The sequence below is a fragment of the Elephantulus edwardii genome, unplaced genomic scaffold (assembly GCF_000299155.1).
Source record: "Elephantulus edwardii isolate Elephantulus edwardi_28Jun2011 unplaced genomic scaffold, EleEdw1.0 scaffold00016, whole genome shotgun sequence".
Taxonomy (NCBI): Eukaryota; Metazoa; Chordata; class Mammalia; order Macroscelidea; family Macroscelididae; genus Elephantulus; species Elephantulus edwardii.
The window spans coordinates 13,542,503-13,554,979 of NW_006399766.1; positions in this window are offsets into that span (position 1 = coordinate 13,542,503).

Genomic DNA, 12,477 nt, shown 5'->3' on the forward strand with positions numbered 1-12,477 from the left:
TAGGTTTGAATCTGTTCTTCAGTTCCTTGAGCTTAAGAAATGCTGAGCGAGTTCGGCCCTTTTGATTTTCTGACTCTAGCTTCTCGCACATTACAAATTAGCCTTGAAACAGAAAAAAAAAACCAGTGAAAAACATAAGAAACACGTGAGAGACAAAACGTGGAGACATCTGTAATATGTTCTTTAGTTTTCGTTCTGTCACCTATTAACTCCAAGTTTAATGACCTTTTCTCAGTGATAATAAAAGGTTTAAGCTTAGATGTAAGATTACCCCTTATTTCACATAAGAATAATTAACCGTCTATGGTATACCAGGTACCATTCATTTTGACATTAATTGATTTCTATTTAATATCAATGATAGCTCAGCGTGGTAGATTATTGCTCACAATTTAAAAATTACAAAACTGAGGTGCAGACAGTTTAAGTAATATATCCAATGTCTAACAGAGTTGGAAGAAAATTGAACCCTGTTATGGGTGAATCTAAAACCAGGGCTCTTTAGAGTATGCAGTAAGTTAATTGGTGTGTTGTTGTAGTTACCATACTGGGTGAAAAAATAATTTAAGAAAATTGTTTGGAACACCTAAAGTAGAAGGCTACAAAGTCAAAAAAGAGAGGGAACACTAAGGACTCAAGTAATCATGAAAGCCAGTCTGGAGAAAAAGTCAGACTTGAGTTTTGAGGTAAGTAGTATCTCAAGTTCGGCTAGGCAGGAGTAGACACTCAAGGCTCAAACAACAGAGAAAGGGATTGAAGAGAGCGGCATCTGCTGGAAAGTTTGGAAAGAACCCTCAAACCTTGAGTGTGATTGGTTGCTGCCATCTAAGAAATGTTGAATGTCATAACTTTCAATTTAAAGAATATATTCTGCCCTGTGATATTTCATGGGGTTTAGAGGGTTACATTGCTAGATGTAGATGCTAATATCAACCAAGGGTCTTTGTGGTACAAAGAAATTGGATTGCTGATTGCTGGGCTATGTTATGAAAGGGAGCAAGCCACTGGTTATCATCAACTCCCTGCTGGATCCCACTGTCACAACAGTGACAACTACCAAATAGACCTTGAGATAAGAAGAGGAAAAATGAGAGATGAGATAAACAAGCTTGGTGGTAAAATGGACAAACTCAACATTTTTTAAAGATTAGGGTGTTGGGTTTTTTTTTCGTTTTTAAATTGGCATACTTATCTTTAGCACTTTATTATTTTCTTTCTTTTTTAAATTATTTTTTAACTGAACTTGATATGAAAAGGTTTAAAGACTGCAAAAGGAAATAATAATGAAAAATGGACTACTACTACCCAAACAAGTATACATATGTATATATAACATATGTAAATATATATCCTTCTTTTTCCTTTTACACTATTACTGCTGTAAATATGAAATTTTAATCTTAACAAACTAAACTTTTAAATCATTTCATTTCAGCATGTGCAGACCTCATTAATTACTTTAAGTATTATTTTTAAAAATTAATCTATTCTAATTTATTTATTGCATCTTGCAATAACAAGTATTTTAATTGTCCGCAAGTTTTCCAGTTACCAACAACAGTATAGAGAGAGATCAGTTGGCCTAGTAGACAGAAAGTGATGCTACCAAGCCAAAGGTGAGTGACTTTAATCCGAGGCCCTCACGCCTGTTTTTAATTTGTTTTGGTCAAATATTCTTCTAGGTCATATAGCCCTGGTGTGTCCACTTGCCCTACAGAGGTAACTTGTGGTTGCTGTGAAGCTGAACACTGTGACACTGCTGTGTCAAATGTGGTAATGGTTACCCATGGCGGACAGTGTTTGGCGGAGCTCCCCGATTAAAACAAGTTTGGAAGCAGGAGTGGCATTCACTTCCAAAATAGCTTGCCTCTGGAAACCCTATGAACCTGGAGGAAGGATGAAAGTTATACAGGAGGTGTCCAGAACTTTGACTCATAGGGTCACTAGGAGTTGCCTACAACTCGATGACACTTAACAACAACATATACTTATATCTCCACGACTGATATTAAATCACACACATATAAATTCCTAGTTTTGTAAATATTTTCTTGTTGTAAATATCTAGGTTAATTACAGACTCAAAGGATTAATGCATTTTTCATCATCATGTTTTTGTTTTTGTGTACTGAAGAGTCGGAACTGACCCATATGTGACCCTCTAGTGGATTTTCAGAGGCAGTTAATTGCACAGGAGGAGATTGCCAATCCTCCTCCAATGGAGCAGTGTGTGCCTTCGAGATTGCAGTGCAGCTTCTTGCCACTAGGCCATCAGAGCTCTCTCATCTCCGTAGACTTTGCAAAATTGTGCTCTCAAAGAGATACCAATTTACAATCCCAGATTTAGGGTCTGAAAGTCTCATTTCTCTACCACCACAAACATTAGATGTTATAAAAATTTTAAACTTTTCAAATTTTATAGGAGTAAATGATGTTTAAATTTTGCTTAATTATATTTTTTAAATTACTTATGACTATGCAAAAGCATTTGACTGTGTGGATCACAACAGATATGTAGATCACAGATATTCAGGTTGGATTTAGAAGAGGTCATGGTACTAGGGATATTATAGCTAATGTTAGATGGATCTTGGCAGAAAGCAGAGAATACCAGAGGAATGTATATCTGTGCTTCATTCACTATGCAAAGGCTTCTGACTGTGTGGATCACAACAAGCTATGGCTGACTCTGAGAAGAATGGGGATCCCAGAAAATTGTACTTATGCGAAACCTACACTTGGACCAAGAGGCAGCCATCAGAACAGAGCAAGGAGATACTACATGGTTCAAAATCAAGAAGGGGGCCCATCAGGGATGTATTCTGTCTCCATACCTTTTCAATCTGTATGCAGAGCAGATCATCTGAGACACTGGGCTGTAGAAGGAGGAATGTGGCACCAGGATTGGTGGAAGAGTCATCAACAACCTGCGTTATGCAGATGACACAACCCTGCTTGCTGAAACTGAGGAGGACCTGAAGCGCTTGCTGCAGAAGATCAAGGACTACAGCCTCCTCTATGGACTGAAGCTCAACATCAAGAAAACAAGGATTCTCACCACTGGGCCAATTGGCAGCATCAGTATGGATGGTGAAGAGATTGAGATAGTTAACAGTTTTAGTTTACTTGGCTCCACAGTCAACACTCTTGGTACCATCAGCCAGGAAATCAAGAGACAGATTGCATTGGGAAAATCAGCTGTCGAGGACCTCTCAAGAGTACTGAAGAGCAACAACGTCAGGCTGGAGACTAAGGTGTGGCTGATCCGGGCTATAGTCTTTGCAATGACATGCTATGCATCTGAGAGTTGGACAGTGACTAGGGATGAAAGAAAGAGAATTGATGCCTTTGAGCTGTGGTGCTGGAGAATAGTGTTGAATATACCATGGACTGCTAGGAAAACAAACAGGTTTGTCCTGGAGAGGGTGAAGTCAGGCTGCTCCTTGGAGGCAAGGATTCTGAAGCTTTGTCTGACATATGGGCTTGTTGCAAGGAGGGACTGGTCCTCGGAGAGGGACATCATTTTTGGGAGAGTGGAGGGATGAAGCAGGAGAAGAAGACCCTCTATGAGGTGGATTGATTCAGTGACTGGGGTAATTGTAATGGGTGTGTCAGGGACAGTGTTTAGGGCTGTTATACAAAAGGTCGCTATGAGTCGCATACGACTCGATGGCATATAACAACAACAACAACAATCATTAGGAGGGAAAATCCTGGAGATATCCATATTGTACCAAGAGTAAGCTTGCCAGATTTGACAAAAATACAAAAAGTCTGCTTCAATGTGAATTTTAAATAACCAGTGATTTAAAGACAACAACAAACTTTACGTATGTGCCCATTATTGCATAGATGATGCTTTTAATAAAAATTATTACTATTACTATTATTATTACTATTCATTTCACATTCCAATTTAACCAGATATTGTCTGGCTTTTGTTGTTGTTAGTTTTTATATTTTTCTTGGTTTGCATACAAAATTCATATACATTGTTTCATTCATGCACATTGTATTTCATATAATCATGTCTCCTTTATCTCTTATCTCTAACCAAAAGGTAAAGGCAAAGTCAATTTAAAGTATAGAACTTAGTTGTAAGGACTGATGAATTAACACATTCTGGTTAGTGTGAAGCCTTTAATACAAGCATTTAGACATTGGCTTGAGCAGGGCAATTACAATTCCAGGTGTGAATTAAATGAGCTTGTTTTGTCTTCTAGGTTTCTGGCTTGAAAAATGAAATCTCTCAAATAAAATATAAAAGGCTCAATGGATTTAAAGGTTTTGGGGTCTGGATTTTTTTTTCTTTCTCCCCCCCCCTTCCTCCTTCTGCCTTAAAAGAAAACTCAGAGGAGAAAAGGTCAGGAGAGGTGGGGGCTCTGTGCCAAGAGCGAGCAATCCTCATTGACTGTGGGGAGACATGACTGAGCCCTCCCTGGAGTTGTAGGCACCTCCATCTAGGGGTCCTTGCCTCTGTGGCTGAGAGGCCATACCAGGGGCCAGAAGGGACACAGAACTTCAGGCAGAGGAAACATATTTTTGTAGCTCTCTGGGAGAGCGAGGGAGGGCTGACTTGAGACCCCCTCCACACAAGGAGCTAACAGCCCTGATCTCTAATGTCCTTCCACTCCAGAGACAAAGGAACTGCTTGAGTAGAGCACTTGTTTTCACACCACTCAGCCGCTTCATATATGAAGGAGGCCTATAGAGTTGATGTTAGGGGACTACTTCAAGGAGAGATTCCCACAAGGTTGCAGTGCAGAACAGAGAGAACCTCAAGGACTTTAAGAAAGGCAAATTTTCCCTGAAAGGATTTACAATGGAGTGAATAACTCACCACATTTTAACTTGGAAACTAACTAGTAATATTATAAAGCAAGAACCACTATCAAATTTCATGGACACAACAGAAACAACCTAACACTTACAAAAAAAAAAAAAAACCAAACCCCAAAACCCTTCACGTAATGTCAAGAAAGGAACAGGCTTCAAACACTGTGAAAAAACAAGGCCTTCACAAAACAACCAACCAACCACAACAAACCAAAACCAACAAACCAAACCCAAAACAGAATATTAGAAACCTCATGAATATCCAAGAGTCAAGAAGGCAGATGATATAGGTTGATATAGCTATGAGTATATATAGGTTGAATAGCTATGAGTAAAAGTACAAATGATGAAGAAACAGTGGAAACCACAGATAAAGGAAATAACCTAGAGGTAAAGAATCAGAAAAAATATATCTTTTTTCTTGATGTTGAACTTCAATCCATATTGAGGGCTGCAGTCCTTGACCTTCTGCAGCAAGTGCTTCAAGTCCTCCTCAGTTTCAGCAAGCAGGGTTATGTCATCTTCATGACATAGATTGTTGATGAGGCATGAAGAAAATATTAGAATTATGTGGGATGGCATCAAAGAAATAACATATGTATGACTGGAATTACAGAATATGAGATGGATAAGGAAATCACTGAGAAAATTGTGTAAGAGGCCCTAGAAGAGAACTTCCCATGGATTATGAAGAACTAGGAAATTTACATTCAGGAAGCTCAGAAAACACCAACTAGACTAGACCCAAAGAGGAAAACATCATGACATATCACAGTTAAATTCTACAAAATAAAAGGTAAGGAAAGAATACTGACAGCAGAACATGAAAAACAATGAGCCACCTACAAGGGAAAAGCCATCACATTAAGTACTGATTTTTCATCAGAAACCATGCAAGCAAGAAGACAATGGGATAGCATATACTGAAAGTTGGAAGAAAACAACTGCCAACCCAGGATCCTGTAATCAGCAAATCCCTCCAACAAATACTAAGGAGATAATTGCATCCTTTGCAGAAAAGAAAGAACTTAAGGGATTTGTAAAAACAAGACCAAAACTACAGTCCAACACACAGAGACATGAAAGGAAAGTGGATGGACCGTAGTAACAAGAAACAACCAAAAAAGAAACACAGCAAAGTGGCAATGATAAAACCTGGCCTGTCAATAATCACATTTATTATAAAATTACTAAATGTACCAATAAAGAGAACAAGAATAACAGAATGGAAAGAAAAAGCAAAGTCCATCAATATGTTGTCTACAAGAGACACAGCTAATAAATGAAGAAAAATATAGACTCAAAGACTGGAGAAAAATATACCAAGCAAATGGAATCCACAAAAATAGCAGCAGTGACAATACTAATCTCTGATATAGAATGAAAATCACCATAAAAATTGAGGAAGGGAACTCTATGGTGAATAAGGCATGGTAGAGCAGGAGGACATAACATTGGTCAACATCTATGCACCAAATGATAGACCTGCTAAATACATGAAAAAACTGTTAAGAGAACTGAAGAAAGAAATAGACAGCATCACAATAGTGGTAGGAGACTTTAACACACCACTCTTGCCAAAAGATAGGTCAATGCAAAAGAAACTTAACAAAGATACAGAAGAATTAAACTACACAGTCAGCCAACTCGACCTTGTGAATGTATTCCGAGCACTACACCCAACTAAAAATCAATTCACTTTCTTCTAAAGTGCACATGGTACAGTCTCCAGAATTGATCACACATTAGGGCACAAAGCAAACCTCAAAAAAATAAAAAAAACCAAACATTGAAATAATACAAAATATCTTCTCAGACCACAATGCCATAAAACTAGAAATAAACTACAAGAGGATAAAGCTTATAAAGCAATCAATATGGAAGCTAAATAACACCCTGCTAGAACAGGATTGGGGTATAGAAGAAGTAAAGCATGAAATAAAAAGTTCTTTGAAACAAAAACCTCTGGTAAAAAGCTAAGGCAGTCCTCAGGGGCCAATTCAGAGCAATAGGCAAACACATTAAAAAATGAAGAAAGAAGCAAAATAAATGATCTAACTCAACACAGTCATCAAATAGAAGAACAATGATCTAACCCAACAGCCTCTAGAATAAAGGAAATGATAAGGATAAGAGCTGAAATCAATGAGATAGAAACCAGAAAAACAATTGAAACCATCAATAAAACCAAGAGATGGTTTTTTGAAAGGAAGGAGGAAGAAAGAAAGAGGAAGGAGGGAGGGAGGAAAAGGAAGAGGAAGAAGAAGACGATGACAACGACAACACAAATAACTATTAAGGAACAATAGAGGTGACATCACAGTAGAACCAGAGGAAATTACATCTATAATATTATGAAAAGCAATACTTGGATAAATTTAAAAACTTAGAGAAAATGGACAAATTCATTGACACTCAAGCCATACCACACTGCAGGATGTAGAACAATTGAACAGGTTCATCACAGAAGAAGAAATTTAGCAGGTCATAACAAGTCTCCCCAACAAAAAAAAAAGGTACTGAAGCAGATGGGTTCACAAATGCATTCTACCAAACATTCAGAGAAGATTTAGCAACAATTCTAACTATGTTATTTCAAAATTTAGAAAAAGAAGGAATACTGCCAGAGATATTCTATGAAGCAAGCATAACACTAATACCAAAACCTGGCAAAGATATTACCAAGGAAAAATATCTCTTATGAACATAGACACAAAAATCCTTAACAAAATCTTAACCAATTAGAATCCAAAAGCACAGGAAAAAATAATTCATCATGATGAAGTGAGATTCATAAGACATATGCACGGATGGTTCAACATAAGAACAATCAAAGTAGTTTACCACATTAACAAAACAAATAACAAGAACCATATAAACTTTGCAATTGATGCAGAAAACATTTGATAAAATCCAACACCTGTTCCTGATTAAGACACTCATCAAAGTTGGAATAGAAGGGAATTTCCTCAACACAAGAGCCAATATCATTCTCAATGGAGAAAGATTAAAACTATTTTCTCTGTAAACAGGGGCCCGACAAGGATTTCCACTGTCACCATTGCTATTAAATGTTGTATTGGAAGTACTTGTTAGAGCAATATGTCAAGAGAAAATAAAAGGCATTCTGACTGGCAAAGAGATGGTTTGTCATTCTATGCAGGTGATATGATAGTGTATACAGAAAACCCCAAGGATACAACAAAAAATTGTTAGAGATAGTAGATCAATTTATCAGAGTGGCAGGGGAACAAGATCAATATCCAAAAATAAGTGAGATTCCTCTACAGTAATAAAGAACTCAGAGAAGAAAATCTAGAAAGTAACAATCTACAATTGTTGTTTGTTGTTATGTGCCACCAAGTCACTTGTGACTCATAGCGACCCTATGCACAACAGCCCTAAACCCTGCTCTATCCCGTGCCAATTGCACTGCCTCTGACACACCCATCCCGATTACCCCAGTCACTGAATCAATCCACCTCATAGAGGGTCTTCCCCTTCTGCGCTGTCCCTCCACCCTCCCAAGCATGATGTTCCTCTCCAAGGACCTGTCCCTCCTTGCAACATGTCCAAAGTATGTTACACGGAGCCGTAGAATCCTTGCCTCCAAGGAGCAGCCCGGTTTGACACATTCCAGGATGAATCTGTTTGTTTTCCTAGCAGTCCATGGTACCCTCAATACTCTTCTCCAGCACCACAGCTCAAAGGCATCAATTCTCCTATCCTCCTTAGTCATTGTCCAACTCTCTGATGCATAACAAGTGATTGCAAAAACCATGGCCTGTATCAGACATACCTTAGTCTCAATCTACAATAGCCAACCACAACTTGAGATACTTGGGAGTGGACCTAACTACAAAGACAAAGAAAACTACAGAACATTTCTGCAAGACACAATTAAAGACCTAAATAAATGGGAAAATGTGTCCTGTTCATGGATAGGAAGACTCAAGATTGTGAAAATTACAGTTCTACCAAAAGCAATCTACATGTTCAATGCAATCCCAACACAGATATTAAATTCCTTTTTCAAGTAGATCAAAAGGTAAATTGTCAAATTTAACTGGAGAGAAAATAGACCTCAAATAAGAAATGTACATCTGAAAGACAAAATGAAGTGGGGGGTATAGCACTTACTGATCTCAAACTTTATACAACAGTAGTAACCAAACAGCATGGTACTGGTACTATGACAGGAACATAGACCAATGGCACAGAATTGGGAACCCAGAAATGGACTCATCATCTACAGTCAACTGATACTCAACAAAGAAATGAAACCTATCAAATGAGAAATTGATAACTTCTTCAACAAATGGTGCTGGCAAAACTGGACTGCTACCTGTAGAAAGCTGAACCAGGATCCACATTTCACACTATGCACAAAAATCAACTCAAGGTGGATCAGAGACCTGGAAACAAAGCCCAAACCATAAAATTTATAAAAGAGAAACTGGGACCAAGCTTAGAAGAAGGCCTAGATTATCGTATAAAGGGATTGCCAAATACAGCCAGAAAATCACAATCTGAAGAGGATAAAAATTGATAAATAGGACTTTCTAAAGATTAAATTACTGTGCTCATCAAAAACTTTTTCCAACAGGGTGAAAAGAAAACCTACTGCCTGGGAACAAACATTTGGCCATACTGTTTCAGTCAAGGGTCTCAAAATGAAAGTTTACAGAATCATATAGGCCTCAAGAAGAAAAAGACTAATAATCCAATTACAAAATGGACAAAAAACTGCAAAGACTTTACACAGAGGAGGACATACGGATGGCCAACAGACACGTGAAGAAATGTTCCAAATCATTGGCAAGAAGAAAGATGCTAATCAAAAGTACAATGAGATACCATCTTATCCCAGTCACAGTGACAAAGTTTAGCAGAGAATCAAGTAATAAATGTTTGAAAGGATGTGGTAAGATAGGAACTCACATACATTGTTGGTGGGATTGTAAAGTGGTATAACCACTCTGTTAGGCAGTTTGGCATTTCCTCAAAAAGCTGAACATAAAAATTCCATGTGAGGCGGCGAGATGCACGCAGGCAGTGAGACATGAGTTGTGTTTTGTTTTGTTTTTTTTTAAATAAAAACCCTACAGAGCAAGTAGTACAGATGGAATTTGAGCTAGAACTACTATTAAAATAGTTTGGGAGCCATGGGAAGGAGCCTGCCTCAGCAGGGAACAGCTTGCCTTGGTGGAGGAGTGAGCATCAGCAGAGAGCAGTGAGTCTAGGTGTAACTCACCAGAAGCAAGCAGGACAGCAGGAATTTGAGTGAGGTACTTTGGGGGGAAAGCTACTGTCTGACTTGGCCATGTGGGATCCCTTATCTCAGGCAAAAGGGAGGTCCTGAGCACCTGGACAGAGGTGAGAAGCTACTTCCCCGAAGGGAACAACAGGCTTCCTCCTTGGTCATTCAGGTACTTTTAAAACACTCAACAGAATAGGATTAGAGGGGAAATTCTTCAACATAGTAAAAAGTATACATGCAAACCCAAGAGCCAACATTGTTCTCCATGGAGAGAGATTAAAGGCATTCCCTTTGAGAACAGGACCTAAGCAAGGATGCCTAGTATCACCTCTCTTATTCAATACTGTATTAGAAGTCTTAGCGATAGTAATAAGACTACAGAAGGAAATAAGAGGCATCCAAATTGGCAAAGAGGAGGTAAAAATATCTCTATATGCAGATGATATGATAGTATACTTAGAAAATCCTAAAGACTCCTTACCCTAAAGACATAGTTGACCAATTTAGCAAAGTGGCAGGATACAAGATCAACATACAAAAATCAGTTGCATTTCTCTACAGTGTTAAAGAGAATACAGAGCTGAAGCTAAGAAAAACAATACCCTTCACAATAGCTAATCACAAGATTAAACACTTGGGAATAAATCTAACCATAAGCAAAAAAGGATCTATTCAAAGAAAATGACAAAACATTACTACAAGAAACAAAGAGAGACCTGGAGAAATGGAAGAATACCCCATGCTCATGGATATGAAGACTCAATATTGTGAAAATGACAATACTAAGAAAGGCAATTTACACGTTCAATGCAATCCTAATACAAATACTACTTTCATTCTTCGACAAGATGGAAAAGGCAATCTCCAATTTCATTTGGAATGGAAAGAGGCCCCGAATAAGCAAAGCCCTCTCACTCTCTGATTTAAAATCCTACTTCACTGCCATCATGGTCAGGACAGCATGGTACTGGTACAATGACAGACACATAGATCAATGGAATAGAAATGAGAATCCAGAAATCAGCTTATCTACCTATGGTCAACTGATTTTTGACAAGGAGATGAAATCAGTTTAGTGGGGAAATTACAGCCTTTTAAACAAACAATGCTAGCAAAATTGGAAAACTGTAAAAAAAAACAAAAAAAAACCAACCAAAACACAACTCAAGCAAGGTCCACACCTCACTTCATATACAAAACCCAACTAAAAGTGGATCAAGAACAAAGGACTATAAACTTCATTAGAGAAAAGCTTGGAAGACCTCTAGAAGCCCTAATCCACAACATAAAGAGTCTTCCAAGCATCCTAAAAACCCTACAAACAGAGTGAATAAAATAGATGAGTGGGACCTCCTATGAATTAAATCCCTTTGCACATCCACAAGCTTCTCCAACAGGGTAAAAAAGGGAAGCCACAGATTGGTGAAAGAAATGTGGCAATGACATGTCTGATAATGGACTTATAGCTAGAATTTATAGAATACTTGAGCGCCACAACAAGATAAAGGTAAACAACCCAATTGAAATATGGGCACAGTATATAGGGAACAGACACTTCACAAAAAAAGACATTCAGATGGTGAACAAAAATATGAAGAAGTGTTCAAAATCCCTAGCTCTTACACAGATGCAAATCAAAACAACTATGAGATACCATCTTACCCCAGTAAGAATAACAAAATTCAACAGAGTAGCAAACAGCAAATACTGGTGAGGTTGTGGAGAAACTGGAATCCTTATTCACTGTTGGTGGGAGTATAAAATGGTACAACCACTATGGAAGGCAATATGGCACTTTCTCAAAACATTAGATAATAGAAATACCATTTGACCCAGCAATTTCACTAATGGGAATATACCCTAAAGAAACCAGAACTGCAACCCAAGCAGATATATGCACCCCCATGTTTATTGCAGTTTTGTTCACAATAGTAAAGAGTTGGAAACAACCCAAGTGCCCATCAACAAAAGAATAAATAAAGAAGCTGTGGTAAAGTCACACAACAGAAGACTATGCTGCATTGAAAAACAAAGAACTAATGAAATATTATACAAAATGTGTGACGCTGGAGGACATTATGCTGAGATATCATAATCAAAAAATGACAAATACTGCATAGTGTCATTGTTGTAAAATGGGATTGACACTGGGGTTGGGGGGAACCTAAGAAAAGAGGGGATAAATAATATATACTGTATTGAAACAGATAAGGTAGAAAACTGTTTAAAAGGAATATACGATTAGGTGTTATTTTCATTACAAGATTACATTAAAAGATATGCATATTAAAGTGGACTGTGGACTCGGTGAGGGGGATTGTATAACAATGAAAAAAGGGGTTTTTTTCTTCAAAAAGAAAAACAAACTGGGAGGAAGGGTG